Source organism: Pinus tabuliformis, chromosome 9 (genome assembly GCF_031772625.1).
Source record: "Pinus tabuliformis cultivar Carrire ecotype Pingquan chromosome 9, CPIR1, whole genome shotgun sequence".
Classification (NCBI taxonomy): domain Eukaryota; kingdom Viridiplantae; phylum Streptophyta; class Pinopsida; order Pinales; family Pinaceae; genus Pinus; species Pinus tabuliformis.
In genome coordinates, this window is record NC_142307.1 from 1,371,384,342 (window position 1) to 1,371,402,088 (window position 17,747).

Sequence of the window (17,747 nt, forward strand, 5' to 3'; positions counted from 1 at the left end):
GATTCTCCATCACTGATCTACATGATCATTGGTGTGGGAAACCACCTCTCATGACCACCAAGCTTATTTATAGGGCCGTCTGAGATGTTGTTGGAAAGCTGCCACATGGCATGACACTACCTCCAAGTGTTTAGTCATGTGCTCTCCAAACAAACATCTAGGAATTCCTTTCCAGACTCACCCTCAATGGGCTAAGTTGTTGAAGTGGGGGCCTCCACATACTTCCCATTGGGCGGCTTACTACTACCATGTCCTGACGTCAATAGCCTGGTGCTTTGGTTTAGGCTTTAAATCTAATCCGCTGAGGTATGCATCTGGGCTACCACGGTCGGGTGGGCTCCACCTACTCAATAAACCCCAACGTTTTTCACTTTCACCATATTTGAAACCTTCGAGGTGCACCCGTCGAAGTACCACCACCAGGTAGGTTCCATCCACTATCAACTGCTCCAATGAAAACACTTTCCACTATGAACATGTCCACAATATCTACCTAGAGCTTCACATAGAGGCTCCACTATAATTTATGTCTAGTTTGGCCCTCAAACCAACTTTGGCTATGTGCCAAAGACTCATCCAACCACCTTTAACTCTGCTATGAAGGCCTTGGGGTCATATAACTTTGACTAGCTCTATCTCATGATCTAGGAGGCCATTTTTGAACTTTTGCATATCACTAGAAATATATTTTAGAGCTCTATCCATATGAATTGTTTCCATCGACTCCTAAGATGATATGCTACTCCAAAATTTAGTCCAAAGCCTTTGCACCTTTCTGTTGATTTCCTTTACCTTGCACTATTTTCCATTGCCTTTTCCTTTTCTTTCCCTATGCCACCTATTGACACCAATGAAAACATATTTCCAACAAAAAATTGGGAATTTAGAAATGAACATTTCATCAAAATTTGTGAAAACATACCTTTCTAAGCATTCTTTATGACTAATCTTCTATCTTCTGCTTCGTTATATTGCAAACTTATGTTCCTTTATTTATATGAACTATTGTAATTTTTGCTTACTCGACCTCCACATCTCCTTTGATTGTAGGTCCTCGTCCCAACAATAAAACCATTTGTTGATGAGTAGAGGGAAGCCCTATGTTTAGAGTGAATTATCCAACAAAACCCCTCAGACGCTAACCCTTTTAACATCACCTGTGAGCAAGTGAAGTCTCACCCAAGGCATCTATGATGAACTATAGGTACCTAGAAAATTTTGTAGTGAAAAAGGAGATGAAAATTTTATACTTGTCATTTGTCTTTATCCAATACTTAGAACTGAAAATTTAGATATACCCCTATTTTGCACATTGACTTTGTCATATTCAAATAAATCGTCAAACAAAAAATAGACAGATCATTACATTATGTGCAAACACACAAATAAATCTAAATATATATTTATTAATATTGTAAAATCTCCATACATTCCAACTATTGCAACTCACTATCATAACAGATAAATCATTAAATCACAAAACTTAAACAAAACATCAAATTATGTCAACACACAAATATGCACACACACTCACTAGTCTCTAAGTCTAAGTATATCTAATTTTCTTTATCTCTCTATGAATATGCATGTGTCTTTTACATTGTGTCTTTATCTATTTATATATTTTAAAAGGGTTCAATGCCAAAAAACAACCTACATTTACTATGGGAAGTAACTATTACCATAGGAAGAAAACCCACAACCTAAGTCTAACAACTTTCTGTCATTCCCACATTCAATACACTAACCCTTAGCTGAATTTTTTGTGCGATATACTTCTACATGATACTCATTCATGCATATCCCAAAATATTTCCTCAAAGCACTGCTCCAACAAGGGTATGCATTAAGGGTAGAATTGTTTTTTGAAAAAATTAGGTAGATCCATCTATAGGTATAGGATAAACTACAAAAATCACAAGAGAAATACTAGGCTATGCATGATCAAGATAGAAGATAAAATTCCTTCATGGTGAGAGACATAGTGTGTTTACAATTAAGCAAGGAGGGGTTACATGGTCTCGAGTCTTGGTAAGAAAATCAAGGCTTCACGACACGGTCACTTTGAGATACTATAAATGGTGGGAGATTGTTCCTATAAACTCAGTATGCCTACATACATGCACATTTACTTAGTGATGAATGTAGAGAATATAAAACTCTATGAGCCTTCCATGGTAGATTAGAAAGAGTAGTAGATCCTAGCTTATTTAAAGGATTTATCACTTAGGATTATTTGGTGTATTTGATAGAGGATACACTATTTTAGAAGAGACTCAAAACTACAATATTGGATAACATGACCTTTGGGACATTGGGTTGAAAGAATATCTTCCATAAATGGCTAAATGGTGCACCCAAGAGATGGAGGAAAATTTTCCTCACATCAATTAGTAGAAGAATTTGGGGACCAAAATACTCCCATATTAGGGAGGTATGATCTTGATTATATCATTATATTATTTTTCATCCATTTTGAAGCTTTTAGAGTAGAAAAGGTGGAGGAATTACCTCACAAGGCCATTTTTAATAGTGGGTCCTAGTTTGGTGAATTGGGGTCTAAAACCTTTCAGAAGCATTTCGATGCACTGGACATATTTTTTTGGGGCTAAATCTTTGTCACTTAAGTACCACATCCCATATCATTATTATACACTCATGTACATTTCCAGGGTGCAACAATCACCTCAATTGGAGTCCATATGAAAATGTTATTCCATACAGATGGTGACCTTCCTGTTTTGTTCACCACGATTTGAGAGGATGACACATAACCCCCCGTTATCGATGGAAAATGGGCTAACAATGTGATCATGATGAAGGAGACTCTAAAAGAGTTAATATTATAACTAGAGTTAAGAGTCAAAGGACACTAGTAGGCTACCAGGTTGTGTTATAACTATGCCATGAGAAAAAGTGGTTACATTCTATTTGAGGGAATTTTGTTCCATGAATGAGAAAAGTTACCAAGAGTGGATAAAGAGAAAGAAAAAAGAGGGTTTGTGCACTTTAGCACCTCACAAACCACATGCCTCACTTCATTTTACTTGCATCCATTTCCATCTAGAGAAACAAAGAGAAAAGAAACCTCCCCTTCCAGTTGGGTTTTCTCCCAAAATGGTTTTTAAGGTCATATATTTTTTTATTATGGTTGTGAGTGATTGTATTTTTTCTTATTCTCTATTTTATTCATTTATACTGCAAGCATAAAAAACAACAACTTAATAAATCTAAAAATCTAGGGAAACTTATCTACATAATATAAATTTCATATTTTCAATATAAATTTATAATATTTTTCTGATAAATTGTGCAATGGAATATCTACAATAGTTTATGGATAAAAATTACTTACTAAAAATATGAAATGCTAAAAATAAGTTCTAGGAGACGTATGGTAGTCAATGAAAAGTGGTCATATGTGGCCCTAATGGTTTATGTAATATGTTCAATCAATGGCCTAATATAGGTGTTTATGGGGTCTTTAGGAACTCCTAAGTGTAATGTAAACCCACACCCAACCTAAAGCACAACTAGGAGTATGTTATTGAATCATTTCTAGAAATTTTCAGCCAAGTTTGATCTAGGTGGATCTCTAAAAATTACTAGTGGCATGGTAAAAAGGCTCAAAAATCAAAGTGGCAGAATCTGGATAAAGTTAGCATCGGATCAAAGTGCTTGTCATCCTTATTTGAATAATGTCAATGGAACTCGGATCCAAGCTCATATGAAGAATTTAGAGATAGTCAAAGTTCATGTTTGACTTGGACAGGGAGCGGGAGAAGATGACATGGCAGAACTCTTAGCGAATGGGGAAGATCCAAGTGGCAGGCCACCATTAGCTACACATATCACAGATCACAGAAGGAAGAGGCTGGGGCTTAAGAAAATCGGCCCCAAGCAAGTCAATGTTGCAATGCGATCAATCACAATCGCAGATCGCAAGGAGGGAAGAGTTAAAGAATCGAACCTGGACCAAACCAGGTTGTGATGCGATATATCACAATCGCATAGTCAGGTTGTGATTTGTGATATCACAATCACATTTTGGAAAGGGAAGCAGTCACATAGAGTACCACTCCGGTCCCGTCGATTGCGATTTGCGATGATTCTTCTAGACCTGATATATTATGTATTGTGGTCTAACAACCATTGGGTCTGCCTTTATTGCAGGCCGCTTGTTGTAAATGCATGGGCCTGTTAGCCGATAGAAACTGCCTATTGAAAACACTGATACAAGTACCAAGATTAATGTGCGGTTAAGAGGTTCTGGAGGTTTTCCCATATATGAAAGGTTTGCCACCTGCATGCTATCCCAAGCCCGAGAACCTTAATGTAGGAACTGCCGCTTTCTAAACTTGTCATTTGTTCAAGAACTACCAGGGGATTGAGGAGTTAGACACCAGTTTATATAAGGGACTGTCCGCATCGGAAAAAGGGGATACTAGCATGGTTCAGAAACCATTGAATAGTAGTAACCTGACCTAGAAGCTACCCGAGACCTTGCCTTGAGCAGTAGGGAGGTTTTCGAGAAGGTGTAGAAGTTTTATTTCTCTGAATTGGGTGTTCAGATAGGCGATTCAACATGATTTTTTGCTAGGATTATAGTGGTACTATTTGTTCCCGAAGTTGGGCTCTCCATTCTTTGTCCATTTTCCATCTTGGAGGTATAAGGATTGTAAATGAATGTTGCTTTTACTTTTATCTCTTTTTATGCCACTTAATGAAAGAAGGCATCCCCACTATTGACCAGGGCCTGAAGACGTAGTCCAAATTGGATGAACTCCATAATAAAATATCTTTGTCATGGTTTCATGCTTATCTTGTTATTTCCCAATTTTTTTATGTTCTTTTAAGTTCCATGGTTAATAAGCTATGTTTCATGTAATTTTGATGCATCTATAAGTAAAAGATCTTGCATCAAGTTTGGTATCAAAGCAGGTCTTTGTTGATGTGAATTGCATGAGTATATGCTAACCCGGAACAAGCTGCGAAAAGGAATAGGAACACTTAAGTCCTTTGATCCCAAAGCAGGTTGTACATAAAGAAGAAGAAACATGGAAAATGAAGAAGCTCGTTGGGAAGAGGAACAAAATTTCCACAAGGTATTCTACAATATGGCAGAGAAAGTGGACAAGTTGTTTTTAGAGTATGAGAAGGCACTTAGGCATGAGAAGAAAGATGCCGATGACAATGGATCAGCAAATCATGAAGGTGGTGGAGAAGATCCTCCTCCCTCTCCTTATTTAAGTGATACTTCTCATCACTCTAATTGTGATTCCAAAAATACATCTAAGAAGCCATTCTTCAAGCTAGATGTAAAGTTTGACCTACCCATGTATAATGGAGAGTGTAGTGTAGAAAAAATTGATAACTGGATAAGACAAATAGAGGTCTACTGTTGGATTCAACAAATCAAAGAAGATGAGGGAAAGGTCTAGTTAGCATCTCTTCAACTGAGTGGCACTGCTCTCGTTTGGTGGGACAACAAGTTGGAGAAGGGCAACAAAAACTTGGGTAACCTTCTTTCCTCTTGGTCCAATTTTATTTATGCATTGAAAGACAAATTTTACCATTTGGGTTATTAAAAAAAATGACACTAATGGAATGAAAATGTCTAGGGCAAGGTAAAGGCTAAAATGTGCAAATCTTCACTAAAGAATTTCAGAAACAAGCATTGAATTTGGGCATCTCATTAGATTCTCCCAAGACTGTAACTAAGTATGTTGGTGCGCTACATAGATACATAAGACACTCATTGTTATTGTTCAAGCCTACTACGATTGATGCGGCCAGCGTAAAGGCCATTCATCTTGAAATCTGAGGCAAGAATGACAAAGGTGATCAAGCCAAGAAAACACCGTTCAAACCTCAACATGGAAAATTCTAGAAGAAAGGCAAGGGCAAGGATAAGAAGATGGTCACAACCAAGAAAGAGGATGAAGCAACACCATCTTGTACTCATTGTAAGAGAGAAGGTCATGACAAGGACCACTGTTGGAAGCTACATCCGAAGATGAGAACAAAGAGATTGAGCGGAAAGGGAAAGCAGAAGATAGTGGCAACAATGGAGCAGGACCTTGGATCAGATTCCAACGACGAGACATTGATCACAGCCATGGGTGCAAGAGGCACTCTTTCTGTTAGTAATCATTCTGATTCAATTGCAAGTACTAGTTATTTGAATGAGCCTATATGTAATGAGCGAAAGAGAATTGAATTATTCCACATTAGGGTTATTATAAAACACACAAAGGTGGAAACTTTGTTCGATTCAGGTTCCCAAGAAAAATTAATCTCAAAGTCCTTAGTGAAAAATTTAGGCCTCGAAACTAGGCCTCATCTGAGTCCATATCCACTTGGTTGGATAAGCGATAAAGAAAAATTACAAGTAACCAAGCTGTGTAGGGCCAGATTTATTATTGCTTCCAGATCAGTTGATGAGGTAGAGTTAGATGTTGTGCCTTTGGATATCTGTGGAATTACCTTGGGAAGTCCGTATCTATATGACAAAAAGGTAGTTTTCTTTCGGCACGAAAATAAATACCACCTGATGAAGGACGGGGTAGAATATACAGTCATAGCTCATCATACAAAAGTTACTGCTAGCACTGTAAGTGCATGATAGATTAAACGACTGTTTAATTCTAGTAAAGGGTGCCTGCTGATGGTGGTTAGAGCGAAAGAGGCTGAGACGACTGACGATTTCAAAGGTTGTGATCCTAATCATAAGAAAGAATTGTTAGAAATTATTTCTGACTATCATGGATTGTTTCAGGAATCGAGAGGATTGCCCCCAAACTGGGAAATCCAACATGAGATCATTTACAACAAGATGCTCCTTTACCGAATATTGGCATGTTCAAGATGGCTTCTAGTGATATGGAGGAGATCAAGAAACAGGTGCAAGAGTTTCTAAATCATGGGGTCATCAGACTGAGTTCTTCTTTGTGTAGCACATCGATCGTGTTGGTGCCAAAGAAAGACGACACATGGAGAATGTGCATAGACTACAGGGCGCTAAAAAAAATTACAGTGAAGAATCGATACCCTCTCCCTCACATTGAATAATTAATAGATCAGTTGAAAAATGATGTCTATTTTACAAAATTGGATTTGCGTAGTGGATATCACCAGGTTAGAGTTGCAGAAAAAGACATTTGGAAGACTACATTCAAAACCAAGCAGGGGTTGTTCAAATGGATGGTGATGTGTTATCGAGAAATCTAGTGTCTATTCAGAGCTGCTAGTCCCACTAAGATAGGTAGCTATCTTAGAAACAAACAGATTAAATTCACTTGTTTTTCCTTTACGAGAGAGAGATGAGAAAGAAGCTGAGACTACCAACCTCAGTCTTCCACTTGGCTCCTTGCTTGTTTCCTTTCTCCTTTAACAAAATCTCGCCATTGCTTCCTTACTTGTCTCGCTTCAAAGAGCACCTGTAGATTCACAACAGCATAATACCATCAAAGCATAGAGATCTATCACTGTAAACAATATAGGATCAGATATATATTGACCATACAAATGCATATATCAACACAATATTCAGAGATACACAAGAATATGGAGGAAAACTCAAATAGCTTTATTAGTGAAAGTAGTAGAAGAGAGGATTACAACCACTTGGTCTGACCCAGTGCCATCCTCCCAGCTTGAAAGCCATATTCACCTCACACAAAGCAAGATCACCCAACAATTTCTTCAAAGAGAAACCGACAGCACCTCTTTGAAAATTACCAAATTCCAACCTCTGGATCTCTGGGATGAGGGATCCATTTATAGATATTTGTAGGGGGGTGAGTCAGCTTCTGGGATTTTGATTAATGTCATCTCTCTAATAGTTCTTGGTTCCACTTGGAGATTTCATGATCTCTTACTCATCCTTGGGTGAATTTAGGGAGGCAAGTGTCAAATGAGCAGCTTCTAGAAGATTCTCAGGGTCTCCACCTAGCAAACTGCTTGCGCCATTTGTCTGCTCTTGCGCATCTCACCCTACAGAAGGGCTTTCCAATATGCATCACACTTTTTGCATGTGGCAGGTGAGATGCATCACACCCTTTGCACTAGGCAGTCTGTATGGTCTTGCTTTGACCAGTTCCGAGTGGTTTTTCATGGAAAACTTCTGGAAGATGATGTAATCAATTGACCTTGCTCCTTTAGGGTATGAAACAACACTTTTAGGGACTTAGAAGCCCTTGGTTAATGGACATATGTGATTGGGGTTGTAGTGCCCAAATATGTCTATAACAGTTGCCCCCTAAAGCATGAGGTCGTAAATCTTTCGATGTCGGGTGAAATGCTTTATAATGAGGATCTGAGGTATTTCACACTGGAAGGTGACCTGTAATAAGATACAATACAATATATTATCTTCATAATATTTTCATGATCTAACTGAGGCGGACATTCCCATGCTCCGCTTGATAAATTCATTTTCATGTACATAGGACAGACAACCGTCTATGTGCAGACTAATGATTCTGGTAGAGCCATCATCCCTTAGTTTGGATGATTATCTATGCAGCAATGATGTACATTTGATGTCTTTAGTTTCCTAAATATATCATAGCCTGGATGGATGAAACTAGATCCAGGGTCTTCAAAACTCGTTCAATCTTCACCCGAAAGTACAAGTCGATCCATGTGAAAGGATGTTCTGATGTTGAACATGGAAGGACATCGCCTGATTACCAGCCAATGATGTAAGTTGTTAACAAATGCGAGAGGAATCACCGATGACAATGATGACCCTCAAGGTACTGCAGTACAATTCACGTGGTGTAAATACATGAGTTGATGTCAAACACCACGCAAAATCTTTCGGTCGAAGGCCATTAATGTAAACCTGTCGCCGGAAGCGAGAAACTTGCCATTGAGGCATGCAAGCTTCAAAGTACTGGAAGGGTTGTCCCTAGGTCGGCTTCTTGGATAATGAGCTGATGTCGACAAGAAGTTACCCATCGTAGGAAGGCATTAATGGATCCCACATCTATGACACAGAACGGAGCAAATGATTTTGTAGAGGTGAAAACGATTTGATGATACAAGGTTCAGGGTGGCGGTCATGAAAGAATGAAGCGTGAGGGTATTGTAGCGGATGAGACACAAGCTGGGTAGGTGAATTCTCTGAGCGACTTTTATTGAACATATCGGTGACACTGAAATGGATTGGTAGCATTAACCCCAAAAGTGGATGGTATGGTGGACCAATGGTGATATGACCGGTGAACGGAATAATCCAACCTGACTCAATCATGGTGATGGAGTGAAAGTGTCATGTTCAAGAGCTACCTACTACCAATAAAGTTTCTTCAAGTTTTCTTCCCAATTTTCCCCAGTCATTTCTGACCATACCTCTTTATTTTTGTCAAGCTTGAGGAGGATAACATATGCTTGTTCTATAATTTGCCCTTCGGGCAGACCTGTCGCTATGTTTTAACGAGTCTAGCGACAGTGAAACTCGCTCTTGTTTGAATGGACAAGTTTGTCACTATTTTTTAATGAGTTTAATGACAAGGATAACTCGGTCCTTTTCAACTTTAGAGAGTCTGAAAAGAGACAGAAAGGAAACTCCAATATTCCTTTTTCGTAATATAATCCCCTAAGTCCGAAAAAGTATAAAAAAATGCGAAAGGGATGACTTTTCCATATTTTTAATGAGCCGAACAAGATAAACGCTCGATATTTTTATGTAATGATCCCTCAGGTCCAAAAATATTAAAATCTAGAGGAGGGATAGCACTTCCGATCACTTTAACGAGCTGGAGAGGCCAATTTCTCGGAAATCTTTTCATATTTTACAAGTCAGATGAAAAGAGCTTAAAGGAAACTTGTTTTTTGAGGAACGAGTGATGTTTTCAGATAGCAGCTGGTTCCAGGTAAGGTTTGAAACTTTCTCAATCACGGCAGTGTAAAGAAGGTGGCTAATAGGATCACTCGTCGCAGTTGTTCCTCAAAAGGGGTAAACAATCAAATGGATGTGAATGATCGGCTAAAACAGAGTGGAGGTGATGGTAAGAACACGACCAAGGCTCAAAAGTTGATGATAATCATTCAAAATGGTTATTTACCGGAGGTGGGTTCATTTTTTAATGAGCTTAAACTCTGGTGGAACATATTCTCATTGCTAGGTTTAATTTTTAATGAGCTTGAACTTCGCGTAAAACTGCTCATGCCAATCGTATAATAAGGATGTCTCATCAATAGGTTCATTTTTTAGGGAGCTTGCACCATTTGAAATTATGCTCCGACTCCTTTTATTATGTAAGCTAGGAACGACCAATCCTACGAGTTTAAAGGGTTAAGAATCTACAAACTAGGAAAATAAATGGTTTCTTTTCACTTTCATGCAAAAAGGTTTGCATGCCCCCAGGTATAGCGAAGTAGAGTTTCCCAGGTTACCCCTAAATTTGCAGACAAAACATTTTTTCTCTTGGGAAAGGCCTACCTTTTCCAGGTTACCCTTCAATTTGCAGAAAAAACATTTGTTCTATCGGGAAAGGCCTACCTTCTAACAGAGGTATCTTATTCCAGTCTAATCCCATTTTCCTAAACGGATAGGTGTGTCAGACCAGTCATATATCCTCTGTGGAAACCTATCCTATACCTGAAGTTTTCCTGCTAAAGCAGACCGGGGTGCATGCCCCCTGGGTTTCAGTCACAACCACCGAATCACTCACGTTCATCAAGTGGATGGACTGGAGATTGATGAGACATTCCTTACGCAAAAAGACCTGTTAGGGATGGAATTTGACTGTTATCTATGTGTGAACCATGGGATGAAAGCTGGTCTACAAGCTGGACCACTCTGCCTTTGTTAGGGTCCCACCCTAACCCCCTTATTTATGTCATGGGATCACATCATAGTCAAGAGTCAATAAAGCCCATATTAATAATTGTAAGTGGTTAACCCGCAGTTAATGTCGGGACCACAGTTAGTTGCAAATGGGCGGTAGTATTAGTTAGAGTCAATAAAGCCCATATTAATAATTGTAAGTGGTTAACCCGCAGTTAATGACGGGACCACAGTTAGTTGCAAATGGGCGGTAGTATTAGATAGATATTGCATGTATGAGTCATATATAAAGGATAGAGACTCCCTGCGAGGAGTATTGTGTCTTGTTTTGTAATCGAGCTCTGCTCTATTGGAGGTTGCCCCCTCGAAGAGGCCTGTGAACATTTCTCTCTGGATAATAAAATCATTGCTATTCTGTGCTCTGGGTATATTTTCTTCGCATATTTTGTGTTCTCGGTATCTTTTCTTCGCTATTTCTATGTCTGGGTCTCGCTTTGCAGGTTAAGAAGCATAACAAGTGGTATCAGAGCACTTTCCAGGGCTCGGTGGGATCTCCAAATTTTAGCAAAATTTTTTTTTAGGCTAGAGACGTGTTCCGGCGTCTTTAAACCACGGGATCTGTCGTTAAGCGCATAAACCTGCAGATTTGGGGAGGCATGCACGCAGGAAATACAAGAGGTGGTCACGTCTGTTGGACTCCCTTGTAACCCCTGTGGGTACCCCTTCGAGTAGTAGCGCATTAGACAGAACCGCGCACGGACTGTCTTCCACGTACCTCTGGGTATATAGGAAGCCCCTAGCTCCCTTGAAACCTCGCCATAGATAAAACTTCGGCCGTCTTGTTGCTACAGTACACCGAGAACAGCACTCGGAGAGATTACTCGCCCGTACGATAGGGTAGTCGGGTTGTACGGCTAAGGGTACGGTCGATCCTCCTTAGTTAGAGCCCTGAAACATTGGGCCGAGTACTACTGTCAGACCCTTATGTATATTGCGATCTGTAGCACCTGACACTCCCCAAGACTATAGTTCCCTTTTCTATTGGGGGATCACACATCATCTATTCCAGTTCAGGAGTGGCAGTTGTTCCACCATTCAGATCTCTTAGATCCACCAGATTGGATATTTCAGATCAGCAGCAGCAGTGTTCCACCATTCAGAGATCTCAGATCCATCAGATCGGAGTAGTTGCGAAGGGTTCCTGTACCTGCATATGATTTTCGCAGGACTTTTGGTGGCATTGACATTTTGAGGATTTGGTGACTGCAGTATTGATCAGAAAGGAGTAAAACTCCGTTAGGAGTTTTCCAAAAAAAAAAAAAAAAAAAAAAAAAAAAAAAAAAAAGAGTCTGAGATCTGCCGGGGTGTTTATTGGTGACCTAGCCCATCAGAATCAGGACGACGAGCTGAGCAAGGTGGTACCATTCAATTCTTAGTAAAAAAATTTCGGCGGTCCCAAATTTTCGTCAGCCGGGTGTATGGTAGAAACTCGCGCTCAAGCAATGGCCGCTGAAAGGATGGACAAACTAGAAGAAGAGGTGCACCTCATCAACTCTACGATGGCACAGATCCAAACTCATCTTAAAGGATTAGAGGGCCTCATAACGGACAAGGGCAAGATGCCAGCCCACGAGGAGGAGTATAAGGGCCATGAAGACCCTGAGGGGGAATCTAGCCACTCTCCTCACATATGGCACACCCACCCACCACCCAATCAGAGACCTCCCAAGTTGGATATGCATAAATTTGACGGGTCTCACACGTCAGCATGGCTAGCACAAATGGAGCAGTATTTTCAATTGAATCATATCGTAGATGAGGGGTCTAAGCTTATGGTGGGCACCATGTACTTGGACAGTGAACGATGGGAATGGAAGGAATGGTATCAGCGATGCAATGGACAATTTCGGAATTGGGGCCAATTTACCAAAGCTCTACGAAATCGCTTTGAACAGGAAGACTCTTTCTTGGGGCGTCTGACTAAGCTCCGACAGACGGGTACAGTGGATGAATATATTACCGCTTTTGAAGCCTTAGCCTTCCGCACTAAGGCTCTCACAGATGAATTCTACATGGAATGCTTTATCAGCGGTCTTAAAGAAGCCATCAAAGCTCAGGTTATACTCCACCACCCCCCCACATGGAACGAGGCTTGCCAGGTAGCCCGTAAGGTGGAACGGGCATTAACAGCTCAATCCAGCCGCCTCAACTTTTCCGCTAAAGGTCGTCCCTCACAGGCTCCCAATATGACCCAAACACTTAAGATTCAAAAGGTGTCACCTGCAGAAATGGCCGAAAGAAGGAAGCAAGGACTATGTTACTACTGTGATGAAAAATACTCCCCGGGTCATAAATGCAAAGAGCACAAGTTTTTTCAAATCGATGCCACTGAATACAGCTCCATCGAGGAAGATCCACCACTTGAGGAACCAGAGGCAACCGAAGAAGATAACCAACAGGAGATGGTATCTGATGAACCAATGATTTCGCTGCATGCATTAGCTGGAATCTCTTCACCTCAAACTCTTAAAATCAGGGGTTTTCTTAAACATCGGCCAGTAATAGTTTTGATTGATAGTGGAAGTACCCATAATTTCATCCACCAAAAGATCGCTGAAGCAGCGCATTGTTATGTACGAGCAGTTTCTAACTTCCAAGTCCAGATTGCAGATGGAGGCACAATGAAATGTGAAGGTCGCTGTGAAAATGTCAAAATTCAAATGGGGGATTATCAATTGAAAAACTCATGTTTGCAATACACATGGGGGGCTGCGACATTGTCCTAGGGGCGGAATGGCTCCGCACTCTTGGGCCAATCACAATGGATTTCCAGGAGTTATATATGAGTTTTAAGCAGAACGACTACACACATACCCTCCGTGGGCTACAAGCAGGAGCCCCTTCTATCATAAGCTCGCATCGTATGGAAAAATTGTTAAAAAAGGGCCATCATGGAGTAGTAGCTCAATTTAATGCCATCCAGGTAGTAGATACCATGTCTGCGCCAATTCATCCTGAGATGCAAAATTTTGAATAAACATCGGACGGTCTTTGACAAACCTCATGAACTTCCACCTTCGCGAGGGGAACATGATCATAGCATCACATTGGTCCCAGGGGCCCAACCCCCAAATGTACGGCCATACAGACATCCGTTCACCCAAAAGAATGAAATAGAAAAAATCATCAAGGAATTGTTGGAAGCAGGTGTCATTCGTCCTAGTATTAGTCCTTACTCATCTCCAGTCGTCATGGTCCTCAAGAAAGATGGGGAGTGGCGGATGTGTCCAGACTTCAGGGCCCTCAATAAGTTAACAGTCAAAGATAAATTTCCCATCCCAGTGGTTGACGATTTGTTAGACGAACTCAATGGGGCTCAATTCTTCACTAAATTGGATCTTCGCTCAGGCTACCACCAAATTCGCATGAAGGAAGTGGACATTCCCAAGACAGCTTTCAGAACTCATGAAGGCCATTATGAGTTCTTGGTCATGCCATTTGGTCTCTGTAATGCCCCCTCCACTTTTCAGAGCCTTATGAATCACCTCCTCAAACCATATCTCAGAAAATTTGTCCTGGTCTTCTTCGATGACATCCTCATCTATAGTGGCACTTGGGCGGCACATCTTAAGCATGTAGATATCCTCTTGCAACTGCTCCGCAAGCATAAATTATTTGTCAAAATGTCTAAGTGTGCATTTGGCAGGGAAGAAGTTGAGTATTTAGGCCACATTGTGGGCCGTGAAGGTGTCAAGGTTGATCCCAAAAAGATTCAGGCAATGCAAGAATGGCCTCAACCTAAGACCTTGAAAAGCTTGAGAGGATTTTTGGGTCTCACAGGCTATTATCGTAAATTTGTCCGCAACTATGACCGCATAGCAAAGCCCCTGACGCAACTTCTCAAGAAAAATTCTTTCTTCTGGAACGACGAGGCACAACAGGCATTTACCGCTCTCAAAACCGCTATGTGTTCCACTCCGGTCTTAGCACTACCGGACTTCACCAAAACATTTGTCATCGAATCTGATGCTTCGGGAACAGGTATTGGAGCAGTATTAATGCAGGAAGGGCGACCATTGGCCTTCACCAGCTAACAACTAAGTGGGAAGAACTTGGGCCAATCTACCTATGAGAAGGAAATGATGGCCATCTTACATGCAGTGGAGACCTGGCGACCTTACTTGTTGGGGCGACGTTTCCAAATCCGCACAGATCATCACAGTCTCAAATATTTTTTGGAGCAACGCCTATCTTCCCCCAACAAAATAAATGGTTAGCCAAAATGCTGGGTTATGATTATGAGATCATTTACAAGAAAGGGAAAGACAACAAGGTAGCAGATGCATTGTCACGCCAATTTGAGGAGGAAAGTACTCTGCTCGCAATATCCCTCCCCATTCCAGACTGGATTGAAGAGGCTCGCAGGGAATGGTTTTCGCATCCTGAGCTCTCCCAACTCATTTCTCAATTACAGGCAGATCCTAATTCCAGCAAGGGCTACTCGTGGCAGAATGATATTCTTCGCTACAAGGACAGAGTCGTCATATCACCAACCTCCACCCTCAAAAGTCGCATTTTGGCAGAATTGCACTCCTCCCCCATTGCAGGACATTCGGGCTTTCAGAAGACATACGCTCGCACCAGACGATCATTTTTTTGGACTGGCATGAAACAGGACATCCTTACTTTTGTAGCAGAATGTGACGTCTGTCAACGCCACAAGGGGGAAACAGTCAACACACCAGGCACATTACAACCATTGCCCATTCCGGCATCAATTTGGATGGAGGTCTCCATGGATTTCATTACAGGTCTTCCAAAGTCGGGGAACAAATCAGTCATCATGGTGGTCGTAGACCGACTATCGAAGTATGCTCATTTCTGCGCTCTACCCCAACCATTCACACCTACTTTGGTTGCTCAAACTTTCATGGATCAAATCTTCAAATTGCACGGCATGCCCACTTCGATTGTGTCCGACCGTGACCCAATCTTCACCAGTAATTTTTGGCAGGAGCTCTTCAGAATACAAGGCACTCAACTCAAACTCAGTACCTCATATCATCCACAAACAGATGGTCAAACCGAAGCAGTCAACAAATGTCTAGAAACCTACCTTAGGTGTTTCACTTCAGAAAAACAACACCTTTGGGCACAGTGGCTACCTCTGGCGGAATGGTGGTACAACACCAACTATCATGCCACCACCAAAATGACTCCCTATGAAGCAGTCTATGGACAACTTCCGCCGTCCCCTACTTCTTACCTAACGGGGTGCTCCAAAGTACAAGCAGTGGATCAACTCTACAACACGTGCAACCATGTTGGCACACTTGCGCGAGAATCTTCATCAAGCTCAGAACCGTATGAAGCAACAGGCTGACCAACATCGCTCAGAGCGCCAATTTCAAGAAGGGGATCAGGTCTTCTTGAAGCTGCAACCATATAAGCAGACCTCACTCAAAGACAAGGGCTGTCAAAAGCTCTCTCCAAAATTCTACGGACCATATCAAGTACTTCAGCGCATTGGAGAAGTGGCTTACAAGCTGGCTTTGCCACCTACAGCAAAAATCCATCCAGTTTTCCATGTATCGTGCCTCAAGAAAGTGATTGGGAACAATTGCCGAATTCAAACCAGTCTACCCGAATTGGATGAAGAAGGATCAATATGGCTTCAACCTGAACAGGTTCTAGACACACGAGACAAGCACCTGCGTGGCCGTGTGATTAAGGAGGTCCTAGTCAAATGGAAAGACACCTCGCCGGAAGATGCAACTTGGGAACCAGCTGCTATTCTTCAGCAGTTTCCGCAGCTTCAGCCTTGAGGACAGGGCTAGTCTTAAGGGGGAGGGCATGTTAGGGTCCCACCCTAACCCCCTTATTTATGTCATGGGATCACGTCATAGTCAACAGTCAATAAAGCCCATATTAATAATTGTAAGTGGTTAACCCGCAGTTAATGTCGGGACCACAGTTAGTTGCAAATGGGGGGTGGTAGTATTAGTTAGAGTCAATAAAGCCCATATTAATAATTGTAAGTGGTTAACCCGCAGTTAATGACGGGACCACAGTTAGTTGCAAATGGGCGGTAGTATTAGTATTAGATAGATATTGCATGTATGAGTCATATATAAAGGATAGAGACTCCCTGCGAGGAGTATTGTGTCTTGTTTTGTAATCGAGCTCTGCTCTATTGGAGGTTGCCCCTCGAAGAGGCCTGTGAACATTTCTCTCTGGATAATAAAATCATTGCTATTCTGTGCTCTGGGTATATTTTCTTCGCATATTTTGTGTTCTCGGTATCTTTTCTTCGCTATTTCTATGTCTGGGTCTCGCTTTGCAGGTTAAGAAGCATAACAGCCTTCATGTGGAAAAAAAATTACTCGAAAGAGTGAGGAAACAATAGCTCCCATGCTATAAATGTAGTCACGCCCGAGGAGTATATTGTAATCTAAATGTCCTTGGACTACCATTACGTTCAGATAAATGGTTTTCCTTCTCAAAGTTATAGGCAAACTTGGAAGGATCCCTAATGGTCGACTGGTTCCTTTATCGAAGCCTGTCAGATTTCGCATCTCAGGCAAAAGCGATGGCGAACCAAGTGCTTTCCAAGTAGTTAAGGAAATGATACTCATAGAAGCCCCTTCATCTATGATGGTACCAACCATGACCATTCTATAAGTTTTCACTATGATTTGGAATGGTACATTAGACAGTAGACGGGGTCTACCTAGTAGGTTCCAATCAAAGGAAACGACTAGGTTGCTTGGAGGTGGGACCAAATAAATGGCTGGATATAGCTCTGACAAATTTCCTTCCTGTGGTAAAGGAATGCGCAGATTTCCCCCATGTTCATCGGAGTCTGTGTTTACAAAAAGAAATTGAACGATGTCGTTCTCATTCTCTTTGGTGACTGTATCATCTAAAGGTAAATCTTCTGAAGCCAAGA